Below are 18132 nucleotides of genomic sequence, written 5' to 3'. Positions count from 1 at the left end.
AAGCAATCATTTATGGAGGAAAATATTTATTTTATATAACTTTCAGTACCAGTGAAACATAACCAGTAGGTATATAAGGAGGTGAAAACATAAAGAGCAATATAGAGGACAATGTGAGCATCCTCCCACACACACCCTGCCCCACCCCCTACTCCTCAGTTAAAAACGTTTCCTCTGCTCTGACTATCAACATGGTTACTCAGTTGTACATAGAGATGACAGGGTTCTCTCCTTCCACCCTTTCACTTTCCTCCCTCCCTCTCTTCCTCCCTCCCTTCCTCTCTTTCTCCCTCCTGCTCCCTCCCTCTTTCTCTCCCTCTCTCTTTCCATTCCTGCACCGCTTCCTTCTTTCTCAACGTTGGCTTCTGAAACTATGATTTGAAATCTTTCACAACTTTTAGAAAACTCTCAGACGTTATTTCTGAATACTGCTTCTACCATATTCTCTGCTTTTTCTGCGACTCTAGTGATGAGTATTTGCTCATGCTGGGTGCTCTAGCTGATTTGCTTTCTCCTTTGCTAACCCTTTGGATTCTCAGGACTTCATTCTAGTCCTTGCTTTTCCTGAAAATCTATTTTTTTTTCAACATTGATTCAGGCCTTTCTTCTTTTTCACTTCTAGTTGGATAGCAATATTTTCAGGCCTTTATGTAATATATTAATATATGATAAGCACAATTATTTTAAAATAATTTTAGGACCATTCCATCATGTACTGCTATTTGTTCTGCTTCTATTATCTTTAAATTCTTTAAAGATTTGTTTCTGTTCCTTTTTTATTTTCAAAGGCCTAGCTGGTTTTTATTAAATTCTGGGAATATATATATATATATATATATATATATATATGCATGTGTGTGTGTGTAAATTATGAAATAGTTCTAAGCCTGATATATTATATTTTTCCAGAAAGATTTATGTTATCTTCTTGCTAGTAATAAAAGAGTAGAATATTGGATTATTTTTACCCAATTTTAGGGATATATATCTGTGCTGAGTTAAAAAAAAACAACAACTATTTTTAACTTTTACTGATTCTTTGTGAGTTTCACATAATACATCCCAATCCTGCTGCCCAGACAAATTGCAGGAATGCTCTCTCAAGTGCTACAGCAGGCAAGGGACAGGACCATCTTACTGGCTCTTGTGACCCTGGGGTCAGCTCTCCCTACTGCTACAAGTAGGGCGGAGCAAAGGATCATGCCTGCACCCACACCACCTCACCCCAGATGCATGGCAGGACTGACTCTCCTCAGCCCCCTCCCTCAGGGCTGACTCACCTACTATCCTGCTATCAGGGTCAGCTCTGCTGTGTTACCCTGGTGAAGAGAAGCTCCTGTTCTCCCTAGTGCTATAGCTAGTGAGAGGCAGGGCTAGCTGTCCTGATCTTATGACCATGTGTGCAGATTCCCAGAGGTGGGGGTTGGCTCTGCGTGTGGTGTATCAGCTCTGTGCCAATGCTATCCTACCGCAGACACGTGACAGAACCAGCTTTTCCCTACTTATACTCTCGAGGCTGGTTAACACACACCCCATGGCCGAAACCAGCTCAATTGTGCTGTCTGGTCGAGGCACAAGGCCTGCCTGCTGTCTAGAGAACTGCATCTAGTGAAGTTGTGCGCATCCTCTGGACATCTACGTGGACCCCAGTGGATGCCTCAGCAAAGGACACCCCCATGATCTCTGGGTGTAATGTGAACCATGACTACCAATTCTAACCCCCGCCACTGCACAGCGATGGACTCAGACATGTCCCTCAGTGGCAGCTCGAGCTAGGACCTCATGATGGCACCCAGTGGCGGGCTGACCACTCATAGCAAGCTTCTCCTCTCCACTCTGTAGTCTCCAGTTCCATCTTTCTCCACAATGCTCAAACTGTTTCACTTCTCTTTCTCGCCTATCTTCCCAGCACATACTTACTTGCTCCTTGTTTTGGTTTCTGCTACATGCTGGTCACGTGGCCGGCAGGCCCCTACGGGACATCCTCCATTTGTGTTGTGTGGTAATCGGGATTCTATGGCCTGCCTGTGCTTGTACTGAAGGGGAAAGCTGTGCATGCCATGGTAGTCCACAGGTGTCTATTTGTCTTCCTCCTCCCATGCTGCACTGCTTCGATTTAACTTGATTTGATTTAATTTTAATGAATCCTAGGCATAAGACAGCTTTGGCCATTAAGCTAAGTATTAAGCTGGGATGAACAAAGGACAGCTGTGTGCTCTGCCCCTGCCTCATATAAGAGCAACACCAACAACAAGGTATCTCTTTGCCTATTGCCAGGGGTTTTCTTGTTTGTTGTTTGTTTGTTTGTTTGTTTTGATATGTTTCAATTTGATAAAAAGCTGTGGTTATATAGAATGTTAGTTGAGAAAAATGATGTCATGAGACTGACCTGTGAATCTGTGAAACATTTTCTTAACTCACGATTGTGTGGGAGCAGTAAACTGGCCCTGGACAGGTAGTCCTGAACTGTACAAAAAAGCAGCCTGAGAAATCCCTTGGAGCAATTTAGTTTCTACCTCCGAATTCCTGCCTGGGCTTCTCTCAGTGACAGAATGAAACTTGAGACTGGTGAGGTGAAACAAACTCTTGCCTCCCTGAGTTGGTTTGTGTTTGTGTTTTTAATCACAATCAACAGAAACCTAAGATTATTTCTAAGAAGGTACTGATACTGTGATGGTGGTGGTGTGGCTTTAGTTTGTTTGTTTGTTTTTCCCTTAATGTGTTGCCCTTCGGCATTTTATCACAAAGTAAAGGCCTGCCTAGCCTCATTTTTGAAAGATTTCCATCACCCCCACAAACCTCTCCTGCTTCTGCCTCTTTCTCTTTTTAAGTTCTACAGAGGTGTCAAATGTATGGCTAAATTTCAGGCTCTCAGACAGCTCTTCGGGACTCCATAGATATCCCTAAAAAAGAAAAAGAAAAAAAAATGCTCAAAGTAGCGTTGTGACTTCCTATTCCTTCTGTGCTTCACACAATGGGAGTTTTGTTCTGACTTATGTTGTCTGTCACTATTGGTAAGCATTTCTCTTTCATTCAGGCCCCTACATTCTCTTGCTCATTACTACTGTTGACTGTGTGTCCTCCCAGAATGTGTGATGGGAACTTAATGAAAACAACTATATTGGGAAGTGGGTCATAGTGACTCCACTCCTGTGGCAGAATTAACAATTATAAAATGGTTAGAAGAGGAAGTTTGATCCTGCATAACAACGAATGTCCATGAGTGTGTGAGTGTACTTCTTGCCCTTCTGCCTTCATATGGCACTTTAAGAAGACACTTTGCCCCTGCAGCTTCATGTTTAGCAGCCTCCCTTACATAAGAAAAAAATGCACTCTTACTATTTATAACCCACCTTGTCTATGGCATCTTACTATAGCAACACAAACCAATCATCTATATGTATTTTAAATTTTTCTCAACCACGAGATGGCTGAATAAGTTACGGACAAAATTGTGTGAGAGAAAAAATTTATATATTGTATATTAAAAGAGGTCAAAGCATTTCAAATTGCACTTCTAGCTCTCCAAGGTACAAATCAGACAGAAGTGCTTATTTTTTCAATCAGATTAAGGTAATCTTTTGTTCATTATATAACCGATTTCCTTATGCAAATCAGTCTTAGCAAATGTTATACCATTTCATGTGTTTCAGGAGATGCAATTATATTTTCAGGCTAAAGGAGCCAAATAGGGAAATAATCTTCCACAGAACGTTATTTAGAGTCAGACCATGATGACTTTGCCGTTATTGAGATACAGCGAGAATGTACGAATATAGTAGCTAAACTTAGTTAATTCCATCTCTCAACAATTTCTAACCCTGTTCCTGAAGCTCCCTGAACTGTTTGAGTCCGGCCAGATCACTATAACACAATACCTCTGATAGTGGGATTTATAAACAATAGAAACATATGCCTCACAGTTATGATGATTCCAAAGTCTAATATTAAGGTGCTGGTAATTTTGGTATCTAGTGAAGGTCTGCTTTTCATTGATGAGAATCCATGTATCTTACTTACAGATTACAAATAAACTTGCTCCAGTTGCCTTTATAACGTTACTAATCTTACCTGTGAGGCCAGGCCTCTCATGGTCTAATTACCTTGCATAAACCTTGCCTTGCAAGACTATTGTGTATTCAGTCCAGCTCCAAATATGAGTGTTGGTGTAAAAGGAGTGCAATACCTACTCAGAAATATTTTATAGGGATCTATCACGACTGCCCACCAAAAGACCCAACAAGCAGCTGAAAAAGTCAGATACAGATATTTGCACCCAACCAATGGATAGAAGTAGCTGACCCCTGTTGTTGAATTAGGGAAGGCTGAAAGCAGCTGAGGAGAAGGGTGATTCTGTAGGAGGACCAACAGTCTTACTTAGTCTGGACCTTTGATATCTTTCAAACACTGGACCACCAAACAAACAGCATACACCAGCTGATATGAGGACCCCAACACACATACAGTAGACGACTTCAGGTCTGTGTTCATTCAGAGATGATGCACCTAACCCTCAAGAGACTGGGGGCCCCAGGGAGTTTAGAGGACAGGTAGGGTGGGGGCATCCACATGGAGATGGAGTGGGGTGGGGAGGAGGTGTGGGATGTGGAGCAGTGGGAGGGTGGATGGGAATGGGCAGGGAATGGAATATGGAGTGTAGAAACTAAATTACAAATAAAATTAAATTAAGGAGCAAAAAAAAAAAGAAAAAAATATTATTCAGAAATTTTAGCACTATCATCAGGATGCAGTAAGTACTTAATAAAAACAATAAAAACAAAAAGTTGGCATTAACCATTATGCTAGGCCATGATTTGTTTGTTTGTTTATTTGTTTGTTTGTTTATAAGTTTTGGAAGCAGGATCTTTCTACATAGCTTTGGATGTCCTGGAACTCTCTTTGGGGCCAGGCTGGTCTTGAACTCACACAGATCCACCTCCCTCTGCTTCTCCAGTTATGGGATTAAAGGTATGCCCTACTATGCTTGACTTGGGTCACAATTTATTAGCCTTAGGTCTATTGATATTTTTGACAGCACAGCTCTTTTTAAAATAGAACTTTATTGTACAAGCAAATGTGCAGTCTTCTTTGCGAGATTCCAGCAGCATCCTTTCAGTTTGGCAGCCAAAAATATTACCAATGTACCCAAACATTGCCATGTGTCACCTAAGAAGGAAAGCTGCCAGTGATAACCTCTGCATGGTTGTTATACTCATAACACCCAAGTGGAAATAATGTTAAAATTGGATTTTAGATACCTAAACTAATACACTGAGATTTTTCATGACTTCTCCTATCGATTTCAGAACACAATTTATCTCTATCTTAGATGTTTCCTTTATAAGTCTATATCAGTATAACCATACATGAGCATCTGTGCCCTTAAGTGTGCGCGCATGCACACACATACACACACACACACACACACACACACACACACACACACACCAAGTATACAGTATACTTGTTGGTTTAGTTTTTTTGTTTTGTTTTGTTTTTACATTTGAAAAAAATCATACATGAATAAAGTAGAAGTCATCTCTGGCGCTAGAGAGATGGCTCAGCAGTTAAGAGCACTGACTGCTCTTCCAAAGGTCCTGAGTTCAATTCCCAGCAACCACATGGTGGCTCACAACCATCTGTAATAGGGTCCGATGCCCTCTTCTGGTGTGTCTGAAAATAACTACAGTGTATTCATAAACATAAAATAAATAGATCTTTTTTTTTTTTTTTTTTTTTTTTTTAGGTTTTTCGAGACAGGGTTTCTCTGTATAGCCCTGGCTGTCCTGACACTCACTTTGTAGACCAGGCTGGCCTCGAACTCAGAAATCCACCTGCCTCTGCCTCCCGAGTGCTGGGATTAAAGGCGTGCACCACCACGCCCGGCTAATAGATCTTTAAAAAAAAAAAAAAAAGAAGTCATCTCTCTAGCCCTGGAAAAGAAGATAATAAAAGTTACTATTCAGGCCATGGAAGCATAAAATTGACCATCCATAACATCTTGTAATGAAGTTCAAACTTGCTAAGGGCTTTGCTTCTCCAATCAATGCCTGCAGAGCCAAGAGTACTCTTGAACATTTATTGAAAACCTGCAGAGGACCTCTCAGTGACTAAAATATATCGAATGTTTTAACCTTAAAAACCTTAGATTAGAATGGATTGCAACAGCTGATGTGTTTGGCTCATGTTTAAGAAATTTATTTCTTAGAAATATTTCACAACTGTACTAGCCTTCGGGTTAACACAAGAGAAGTTGACTGTGCTGTGACAGAAACACAAGATGTGTGTGCCCAATGGGAAGAAGTTTGCCTCTTGCTTTTACGCATGCTGATATGCTCGCTGTATGGATAACGAGCTTTATTCCTCACACAGAAACCTAGCATATACATGATTTACTGACTTGCACGCGCCATGCTGATGGGACTCCTCTGCAGGTTCCTCTTCTCCATGGTGACTTTGAACATTCACTTGGGAGAGTCTTTACTCTCCATTTACTTAAAGAGCTCCTAGGTGCCCATATCAGTTTCTAGGTTTGCTGCAATAATAATAAAAAAAAAAATCAATACAACACACATCTATTTTCTTACAGTTGAGGTAAGTTGTTAGGGATATCCCCTTCTTTTCTCTTACAGCTTATGGTTCTTGTCAGAGACCCTTGGTGTCACCTGGCTTGTAAGTGCATCACTGCATCGCCCTCTGTTGTGTCCTGGTCATTTCTCCCTAGTGCCATTGTACCCATGTATCCTCTATTAAGAACTCCAATCACATTGGATAAGTGGAACCTACTCCATCCAGTAAGATCTTCTCTTAGCTTAATCATACCTGCTATAAGGCTCATTCCAGACATGGCTCCTGAGGTTCCAGGAATGAATTGATTTTATGAGAACACTATTCAACAGGTGGTATATGATTTCACAAATCCCCTAAATGTAAATCATGTCTGTGAGTGTGTTGTTTCAAAAATAAGTAGTTCAGGCATTCTTTCATCATGACACATACAGAGCTAGAGCTAAAATTTCACATTCTTGTTTTCTCCCTTCAAGGGTTTTCTCTCTTCCTATATTTTCGTCTGCTCTGGTAATAGGTTGCATATGGACAGCCTTATACATGTTTGTGAAATGATATGAATTGATTCAGCTTCATCTAGATGCTGAGGAGAAAATGGAGACGAGACCCTTAAACTCCAAGTGAAAAAGAGTGAAATAAGGTACAGACACATAAAGCTTTCATCAAAACCAGGTGCATGTGTGCTGCTCTCTCACCTGTGATTGTATAACAACAGAAGTGGCACAATAGGACCTCACCCAATTCAGCCACTAAGTTTTATATTGATATAAGGAAAGTTTACCTTCTGAGAATCGCCAGCCATCCGAGAGAGCAGGCAAATGCTAAGCCCACTCAGTAAAAGAAACATTCTAGAGTTGGGCACAATGGTGCATACCATTAATCCAAGAACTCTAGAGACAGAGGCAGGAAGATCTCAGTGAGTTTAAGGCCAGCCTGGTCTACAAAGCAACTTCCAAGCCAGCTAGGGCTACACAGTTAGACCTTTCTTTGTGCTCACAATATTTTTTCCTATAGAGACTATGTCTGACTATTTTTATAACTAGTGGGCACTTAATTATAAATCAACTAAAATTAATCCAAATTCAAAAATAGAGCCTTTATGTATCTCTGAAATTTGATGAACAAATTCAACTTTTACAATTTATTTTCCTTTTAAAATGCTTTTTGAAGAGACATTTCACAAACAAGACATGTGAAGCAGGCACATGAAAAGATTCCCAATTTTATCAGTTATTAAGGAAATGCCAATTAACCCATAATGACATTGCAACACATCTGCTGTACTGTTAAATCGGAAAGACTAACCACACCAGGTGTAATAAGTTGAAGGCAAGTAGCACTCCTAGACACTGTTGTTGAAACTTCAAAATGCTCCAAGTGCTTCTGAACACAGCTTGTCAGTTAAAAGGGGATTATATATTACCTGGCCAGTACATTCCTAGTGGTATTACTGGGAAGAAATGAAAGCATACACTCATGTAAGAACTTGATCGTAAATTTTCATAGCAGCTGCATAAACATCCATCAATAAAAATAAACAAACTCTAGTTCACACAAATGATAGAATATTCAACAATAAAAAGAATGAAATGTTGCCACTACAGAGATGAACACTAAGTTAATTATACTGACTAGAAAAAAAATGAAGTTTAGAAAAATCATATTGTATAATTGTACCCAGAGAAAAATGCAAACTAACATAAGCTAATAGAGGAAGGTCAGGAAGGCAGGATCACTAAGAGACACATGGAGGGTGACAGAAGATAGCATTGCCTTGATGGTGATGATTCTTTTGTGGGTCTATAGACTTGTCAAAGCTTATCACATTGAACACATGAATATATGAAGTTTATTGAATAGAAAATATATAATAATAAAGCTGCTGAAGATGAAATGATTCCTTCTGGAACTTGGCTATGGAAGGTTGGTCTGATAGCACAGATATTATGACATAATACATTTCTTTCAAAGCACCCCTTCTAACATTTTCCATTGTTGTAGGCCTAGCATACATTTAGACAAAACAAGTTTTACTGAAGTTTGTTTAGCACAAAGGAAGTTTGGGAATACAGAATCTCATAACAGTGGGGAATTATTCTTTTAATGTTTTCTTGTGTATATTTGTGCATAAGGGGAGAGCAGATCATGGGGGACATGGGGCTTGAGTCTGTGCATCCCGTGTGGAGGCTGGAGGTGGATCTCAGTGTGTTCCTTAATTATTCATCTTATCTGGAGACAAGGTCTCCAACTGAACCTGGAGCTTAATATTTCAGTGGTGCTGCCTGGCTACCAAACCCCTGAGGTCTTTCTGCCTCTACCATCTCAACACTCTGTGTTGCTTAGTTTTTGTCAATGTGACACAAGCTAGATTTACCAGGGGTGAGGAAACCTCTGTTGAGGACTCACCTTCATCAGATTGCCATGTGTGTGGGCATTTTCTTGATTAATGATTGATATGGTATAGAGCACACTTTAGACTGTAACTTTCTATGGCTGAGATAGAAAATTCTGACCGAAAGTAACTTGGGAAGGAAATGTTGTGTGGCTTACACTTCCATATCATAATCTAACAGTGAGAGAATTTGAGTAAGAATAGAAGCGGGAACCTAGAGGCAGGAACTGAGCAGAAACCATGGAGGAAGGATGTTTACGGACTTGATTCATCCCGGTCTTACTCAGTTTGCTTTCCTATACAACCCAGGACCATATGCCCAAAGTTGACACCCTATATACACTGAGGCAATGTTGAGAGCATGGGCATATGAAAGGTCTTGTAAATAGAAGGAGGGTAAGAAACGTGTTGGACCATTGGTATAGGTTTGAGTCCGAAGTGAATTAAAATAATGAGGATTTCTAGCTACAATCTGGAAGAAAGAGTAGAAAGGAGGGATGCTGTTTTTCATAGTAGGAAAGAAAAAGGCAGGGATAACACAATGTTGTGGAAACAGAGAACTGAAAGTTTGAGAAATATGTCGATTAGACATTAAGGAAGAGTACATGGTTAGATAAAGGGAGAAACTGAAAAAATAGCTTCAGAAAGAAGGGTGAGGGGACTAGGTAGTGTTGATGGTGAACAGGTAAGAGATGTATTGAATCCAAGAATGTAGAGCACACAAACATCTGAAGGGTTATGCTCTCCAGCAGCAACTGGAGTGCTAATGTGATTCTTTCTGTGGTCTCCTCAAGTAATAGCAATCATTGGCTGCTAGAATATAGTGAAATTACAGGAAATAACATGAACAATCTGGAAAGTGTTTTGTCTTTACTTTATTAACAATTGTTTAAAGAAGTTATTGGTGAAAATAGTAACACTTTAGCTGAAGGAAGCTTACCAAATTTTAGAAGAGGTTCAATTACCTTAGGCTATATTAAAGCCCTAGCCCTCACTCACCCTACACAGGCTGTGAATGAGCCCAAGCTTTACCTTTGTGACACCAGTCAGCTCAGCCAAAGTTCACAGAAATCTGCCTCCCTACACACCTAGAAGCCATAGGAAATGGGCAAAGCCACAGGCAACAGGGTTGTTCAACTCCTCGGTAATAGTTATGGGATAGGGCAAAAGGAAGGGAGAACAAACCACTTAATGTTCTTGGCATTGACTTCCAATTTTTACAGTTAAGTACCAGTCAAATGGCTTCTCTTAATACTTGCCATTTTTTCTGACCTATCTTGTTTTAAAAGTCATATGTATTAATGTGCATTGCATAAGCCTGTGATATAGCACCACTAGATTCAAAAAGACTTTACTTTAGAAAATATTTTGTCACAGCAAAAAATTTATTCTTCATAGGACTAAGTGTTCTGATTTTTAAATATCATAAAAGTATAGCTAACACTCTGTACTCTCAGATTCTACATCCATAAATCCAGTCAACAACCACACACTCAAAAATAATTTAACAATAAGAAATAATACAAACTAAAAGCAGGACAACAATTGGGTGGGGTTTACATTGTAGCAAGTATAATAAATCACAAGTAGATGTTTTCTGGAATACAAAAGGATTGTGTAGGTTACACACACATATGCCATTTTCTACAGGAGACTTGAGCACCTCTAAATTTGGTGCAAGGGGTCCTGGAACCAATTCGCATGGTTATCAAAGGATGGTGAATATATTGAAAGACATATACACATACAAGCATGTGTGGATCACAGTTTAGTTTAAAGAATGTTCTTTTCCTTTAAACTTGACATAGGTAAAAGCAATGATCTGAGCTGGAAAGAATGTTCATTGCAGGGAGGAATTCCGGATAGAGTTAAAATGATGAGGCAACAGATGAACTCAAATAGATTGGTATGATATGATACATAAATAAAGTATAATGCACAAGTCTACAATCCAGATATATCTTTTCACTTGGCACATTTCCAGGAAGTGTTGCAGACTCAAGAGACTCTAGAAATTGATTGAATATAGAATGATTGCTTTAAGGCAAAATGCAAACCTTCTAACTTCAGAGTTTCTTTTTTTTCTTTTCTTTTCTTTTCTTTTCTTTTCTTTTCTTTTCTTTTCTTCTTCTTCTTTTTTTTTTTTTTTTTTTTTTTTTTTTTTTTTTTTTTTGAGACAGGGTATCTCTGTGTAGCCTTGGCTCTCCTGGAACTCACTCTGGAGGCCAGGCTAGCTCCGAACTCAGAAATTCGCCTGCCTCTGCCTCCCAAGTGTTGGGATTAAAGGCGTGTGCCACCACCGCCTCCCTTTTTTTTTTTTTTCTCCAGAGTTTCTAAGAAGTCATGTTTCACTATGTTGCTTGTGCTGATCAGACAGTGTGGGATGAACACAGAGGCAGACATACACAGGAATTTAGATGTTAACTATGCCAATACTAAATAGCTCTCCTCTGGATCAATAAGCAAGCAAGCAAACAACAACAATAACAACAAACCTTAGTATGGCCTTCTTATGGCTGTTGATGTAATGGACTGAGATTCTCTTTCAGGGGCAAGGCCTCCACAGCTCTGTGAGTAAATTAGTTGTGCATGAGTTGTGTATGTGGTGATGGGATACTGAAAGCTTAAGATCAGCCTTGCTGCTAAGCTAGAATTGGTTCCAGGTTAATAATTGCCTGGTGTCTCCTAAAATGTCTTAAGACACCACACTTCCAACTTCTTCCCCTGTACCTTGCTAGTAAAGGAGTTGGAGTGCATGCCTGGACTGAGATATACAGGAACAATGTATCACTCCTCTAGAACTGATTTCCCCTCATGTGAGGGGAAATGCAGCTTGCCCCCTGATAGGGACTTTGCTGCCCGGTAGTATCAGAGCACATGGAAAAATTTAGGCAGAGAGCAGGCTTCCGAGATTCCATGTTTTCACATTTAATTTTCAGTCACTCAGTTACAGTCAACTTGAAAACAGCTTGGTGAGTGACTATATTTAATGTAGTTGTTTGGTGATAATTATTTTTTCCTGTACAACATGTAAACTTACGATGATTGCTGTATATTTGCTCCCCTCACCACAGTTAATCATTTGATTCTGGTATGTAACAAATACATGGATGGTTTGTAAGATTATCAAAATAAACCTTCCATTGTTATGTTAGAAACACAATGTCTTTCACTGGACCTCTGTTATCTTAGCCACACCTCACCGCCACCACCCAAAGTCTCTGTTTCAGGGAACTGGCAGAACTAACCAGAAACTCACAATATCAAGACTTAAGCTAGAGTTTCTTTCAATTTTTACCTTATAGATAGATAGATAGATAGATAGATAGATAGATAGATAGATAGATAGATAGATAGCAGTGAGTCTTTCCTTAAAAATATTTTCACTATTTGCCTTATTTACTTATGTTTATTTTTGAGGAAGAGTCTCCTGTACCCAAGGATGACTTCAAACTCACTGTGTACCAAAGGATGACCTTGAAGTTCTGACCCCTCTGCCTCTACCTCCAAAGTTTTGAGCTTACAGGCACACACAAGCTGCCATGTCTATGCGTTGCTGAGTTTGAAACCCAGAACTAGGCATACCAGGCAATCACTCTACCAACTGTGTGAGAACACTTGATTTGATTTGAGATCAAATCAGGCTTTACCAGATCTCTCCTGATAGAAAACACAGTGGATATTCTGTATTTTGAATCTTGGGTAGAACTCAGTTCTGGTGCCTTTAGGTAAGCCACTCAAAGAAGGCATTGCTGGAATGTAAAAGATGCCGGAAGGAGGAAGAGACATTAACAGTGTCTTGAGAGAAGGGTGCAATTCAACACCCTTGAGGTGTTGAAATAAAAAACGTGTTCTAACACAGTCAGTAGAGTGCTTGCCTAGTAGACCTAGCTCTGTGTTTCAAACTCAGCAGCACATAGACATGGCAGCTTGTGTGTGCCTGTAAGCTCAAAACTTTGGAGGTAGAGGCAGAGGGGTCAGAACTTCAGTTCCTTCCTCCTTTATATACGTTTAAAGAATCTTCCCTAAGGATTGCTATACTCGCTTTCTGTCCTATCTCTACATTTTCCTGCTTCAGTTTTCATCATAGGCATTTAGGTGAATCTCTCTGACTTATTTGCTACTTTGCACGAGCTTCTGCTGTGACTTTGAATTGCATGCAATAAAATGCAAATGCTTGCTTCATGCTGGTGCTTCCTCATTGTGTTGAGTTGTACCCTTCTCTCAAGAAACTTCCTATCTCCCCTTCCTTAGGCATCTTTCACATTTCAATACCTTCTTTGAGTGGTTTACCTAAAGGCATCAGAATATTCTATTGAATTCTACACAAGATTCAAAACACTGAATGTTCACTACGTTTTCTGTGTGGAGACATCTGGCAGAGCCTCCCCCTTTTCGCAAATAAAATGTGTTCTAACACAGTCGGTAGAGTGCTTGCCTAGTAGACCTAGCTCCGTGTTTCAAACTCAGCAGCAATAAACATGGCAGCCTGGGCGTGCTTGTAAGCTCAAAACTTTGGACATAGAGGTAGAGGAGTCAGAACTTCAGGGTCATCCATTGGCACACATTGAGTTTGAAGCCATCCTGGGGTACATGCAGCCCCTCCTCAAAAAGCATGTATCTGTCATATGATGAGCTTTCTGGTGAGATATTATCCTAGCATATATTTTAAGTGAAGTTGTCATAGAACTCAATAAGAAAATTACTATATGCTATTGTTTATGCCTGTTTATCCATCTTCTACCCAGGAACCTATGACTTTTATATTATTATTATTATTGTAAAGTCATTATAACTTTTGTTTTCTTTCCATTTATATTATCGTGAGTAGGATTTGCTTACTTACTCACTCACTCAACAGTATGTTTTTCTTAGAATTATCCATATCAATATGTTTAGCTACTATTGGTATTTTATATTCTGTGTAGTATTCTATTTTAGGTATATATTACAATATTTTGTCATTTCTACCATAAATAAATGTTTGTATTCACTTGTTAAATTTTTACAACAAACAGTGATGCTATGAAGTCTCAAATTTATCTCCCATGGTTTGTGTGTATCTAAAGGTAAAATATTAGATTTATCCATTGCGTACTTTCTTTCTTTCTTTTTTGATATTTTCTTTATTTACATTTCAAATGCTATCCCAAAGGTTCCCTATACCCTCGCCCCCAGCCCTGCTTCCCTACCCACCCACTCCCACTTCTTGGCCCTGGCGTTCCCCTGTACTGGGGCATATAAAGTTTGCAATACCAAGGGGCCTCTCTTCCCTATGATGGGCGACTAGGCCATCTTCTGCTACATATGCAGCTAGAGACATGAGCCAGCAAGATTTAGCTGTCTTGTATGAGGCATTATGTGCTTTCAAGATAATATAAATGCTCCCCAAAATGGTTTGCTGAAGTATAACTTTTGGTTACTTGATCATGGGTTTTTTGGTGCTGGAGATTGAACGTAGAACCTTCTGTTGCCGAGCAGGCCTACCACTGAGCCCCAGTCCCAGGCCTTGTAATGTTTATTTCTAATGTTTACAGCATTTTTATAAATATAAGTTTTGGGGAGTTGGCTCAGATGTCAAAATTACTGGTTGTACTTCCAGAGGACTGGGTTTGACTCCCAGTACACACATGATAGCTCACAACTGTCTGTAATCTCAAGTCCAGGTTCCAGGAGATATAAGAGCTTCTTCTGGCCTCTTCAGGTATCATATTTATGTTATGCACAGGCATACATGCAGGCAAAACACATTCTCTCTCTCTCTCTCTCTCTCTCTCACACACACACACACACACACACACACACACACACACACACACACGTTTACTGTATTAGAATCAGCAAGTCCTATAAAACTAAATCTTCTTTTTAATGATATAGGAACATAATTTTTTTTTTCTATCTAGATGTCAGAGGCTATTTGAGCAAGTTCAAGTCTTGATTTCCAATAAATAATTTATTAGCCAAAAATTTCCAGATTGTCAGAAACAATAAACCTTCATCTCTCAAGAACTAAAAATTGATATCTAGTGCCAATTCTGCATATATATAAAATACTGGGGTTCACTAAAGAAAACTTACAAGTGGGAGTCCACAGAAATAGCTTCAAATGTCAATTTCTGATGTCCCATGTCTTTCTGTCTCTTACCTCTCATCCTTTTTCATGGTCAGCCATAGAAACTAGAAGTCCTTTTAGTCCAGCTCCTTCTAGGAAAGCCTTACCTGTCAGCCAGGGGTGTTAGGAAGAACTTGGAAACTGCCAGCCAGAAAATCTGCCCAGACAGGTCTGCTAGCTTTCTCCTCTCAATCTACTACCATTAGCCAGTGACGTTTGTGTTCAGTCGGTTTCCTCAAGACTCCCCCTGCAAACAGACCATAAGATAAGGAAGTCATGTTAAATAAACAAGTGGTGGCTGAGATGGTTCAGCCAGTAAAGGAACTTGCTGCCACTTGAGCTCAATGCTCAGAGCCCACATATTCAAAGGAGAGAACTGACTCCTACAAGTTGCCTACTGATTACAATACACCAGCTTCCTGTATACACCCCTACACACTCCAAAATAATAAAAAGGATCAGTCAACTTGAATGTTTGCACGCGCAAGCATCCCATGGGAAGTTGGTGTTAGTTACAGTGTGCTTGGTTATCTCTTCTTTTGTTGTGGGTGTCTGTCACAACTCCTTTCAGTGGACACAAAGGGACAACAGATTCTCATGCAGATAGCTGTCTAGTTTTTGAATCCTTATTATGCTTTATTAACCCATTTTCTCTGAGTCAATCAATTAAGTATTGCTGACTAGCAAAATATGGAATTACTACTAATTACAAATTCTGCTACCAGGTTAAAGGTTTTCTAGCTTTTTCTTCAGTATTACCATGGCAATTATTCTCTCTTCATTCTTCCAGATTTTTCATAAACTTCCTGTTATAAGACAATTTTATTGAGCATGTTTTTAGATGAATTTGAGAAAGTTTGCATTTTACTGCTTTGAAATCTTTTGTATTAAATATTCAGCTTCAACTACCTGCCTTGTCTGTCAATTACATGGTCATCAATATCTTTCTCAGAAGACTTTCTACTTGTCAGAAAACATCTACGTTTATCTTTATAATACTGCTTTTAAAGATACTTTCACTGAGGTTGGTCTTCTTTATAATTTTTGAAACTTTTGCATTTATTACTTTGTATGGAGGTTGGGTTGATGAGGAGACACACACAGACCATGGGGGATGTGTGGAGGTCAGAGGAAAACTTGCAGGATCTGGTTCTTTCCTTTCATCGTGTGGATTCCCAGGATTGAATTCAAGTCACTAGACTTGGTGTCAGGTACCTTTACCTGCTGAGACAGCTTGCCAGCCCAGCGTCTTTTAATTGCATTTTTTTTTTTTTTAGCTTTTTCTATTATATAAAATTTCAATTAACTTATTAATATTGGTGAAACAATTATGTTGTCTTAGAAATAGGAGTGATTTTGTCATTATTTACTTAGTGTGTTACTGTTCTCTCTCCCTTCTTCATACCCCCACTGCCCTTCTCTTATCTAAGGCATTGCCTAGATCCTCTAACAGGATGCTTAATGCAAACAATTGTATTTCTAGAGATTTTAGAATCATTTTTATATACTGAGACATTTTGCTGGTCATTTTAGGCTTTACCTTTTTTTTATTAATATGCAATACAAATATCCTTTGCTGTCTATTTTTTTCTCTTTCTGTCTTCTCCACCATCTCCTTCCCATTCTTAGCTCCATTTGTACCTCCTGCAGCCTCCTTTTCCTTTCATATCACATGGTCCTTTGTTTCCAACATCTCTTGTCCCCCTCTCCTATCCTCTCTCATAGCCTTTACCCACTCTGACATCCCCTTGTTTAGGGGTCTGCATGTGGTAGAGAACACCTGAGCTTTGGCTTTCTGTATCTGGGTCACTTAATACAATACTTTCCAGAGCCATCTATTCTCTCACAAATTTCATTATTCTTTATAGCTGCGTAAAATCCATTGTGTGTATATATATATGTGACATTGTCATTATGGTTTTTTTTGACTAACATTAAGATGGTTTTCATCCCTGTGTTGTTGTGAATAATGCAGAAATAAGCTCAGCTATGCGTGTATCTCTGTGGTAAGATACATGGACAGGACTGGCATTGCTTTGTCACAAAGTAATACTACTTTTCACTCTTAGAGAAAATAATGACTGTACTAGTTTATACTCTCATCAGCAGTAAATAAGGGTTTCTATTTGGTTTTGCTATTATCTTATTTTCATGACAGGGTCTCATTCTGTAGCCCAAACTGGCCTGGAACTCACTATATATCCCAAGCTGGCCTTTAACTCGCACAGATCCTTCAGCCTCTACCTCCCAAATGCTGGAATTATCATTTATTTTCTTGATTATAGCCTTTCTGACATGTAAAATGAAATCTCAAAAAGTTGTTTTAATTTGGATTTCCTTCAGAGTTAAGGATTGTAAACAGCTTAAAAAGTATTATTAGCCATTTGTGTTTCTTCTTCAGAGAACTGTCCATTGCATTACCCTTTTTATCAATGACAACTTTCTTCTCTCTTGTTTAGTTTTTCAGTTCTTTATATGTTATAGATATGAATCCCTTGTCCAGGGGTATATCTGGCAGTGATTTGCCCCCATTCTCTAGACTGCTTATTCACTCTGCTAATGAAAGTGGGGGATTGTGCTTTGTGCTTTTTAATTTCATATAGCCCCGTTTGTTGATTGTGGGACTATTTCCTGTTTTGTTCAGAAAGTTCTAGCTCATAGCAGTATATTCCTTATGTTTTCTTCTAGCACTTTCACTATTTCATATCTTAAATTAGGATGCCCCTATTGAGGGGTTATCCTGAGCTATCGTTCTCGCCGGCAAGAACACACTTGGACAACTGGAATCTTCTGCAACAAAAAGCTTTATTGCTTCTTCAGGAAGGAAGACCCAGACCCCGGAAAATGGCGTTGCTTATATAGCCCTCAGCCATGGCGTTTCAGCACCTGATGTGGCATGTCAGCTCCTGATTCGTTGCTCGCCCATAACCCCATTACTACGCCCCAAGATAGGCAGTGACTAGGCGTGAGTTCACTCTCGCACCTGCGTACAAGGCTTGTTTACTAGTTAGGCACAGCGGAGGCCAGTACCATCTTATAATGGCGATTGCTCGCCGCA

The 18132-nt window shown here is 39.4% G+C and overlaps 1 non-coding gene across 1 annotated transcript; it reads right to left on the bottom strand.

Moving 5' to 3' along the window:
• Positions 1-2138: 2138 nt before the first annotated feature.
• On the bottom strand, positions 2139-2282 carry LOC115030728 (small nucleolar RNA SNORA48). The gene has a single exon (XR_003836325.1). It is a non-coding gene; the product is annotated as a small nucleolar RNA SNORA48 (small nucleolar RNA).
• Positions 2283-18132: the final 15850 nt, after the last annotated feature.

This window comes from Mus caroli, unplaced genomic scaffold (genome assembly GCF_978045245.1).
Source record: "Mus caroli unplaced genomic scaffold, Mus_caroli_1 scaffold_3, whole genome shotgun sequence".
NCBI classification, from domain to species: Eukaryota; Metazoa; Chordata; class Mammalia; order Rodentia; family Muridae; genus Mus; species Mus caroli.
This window is presented reverse-complemented; position numbering and strand designations above follow the sequence as displayed.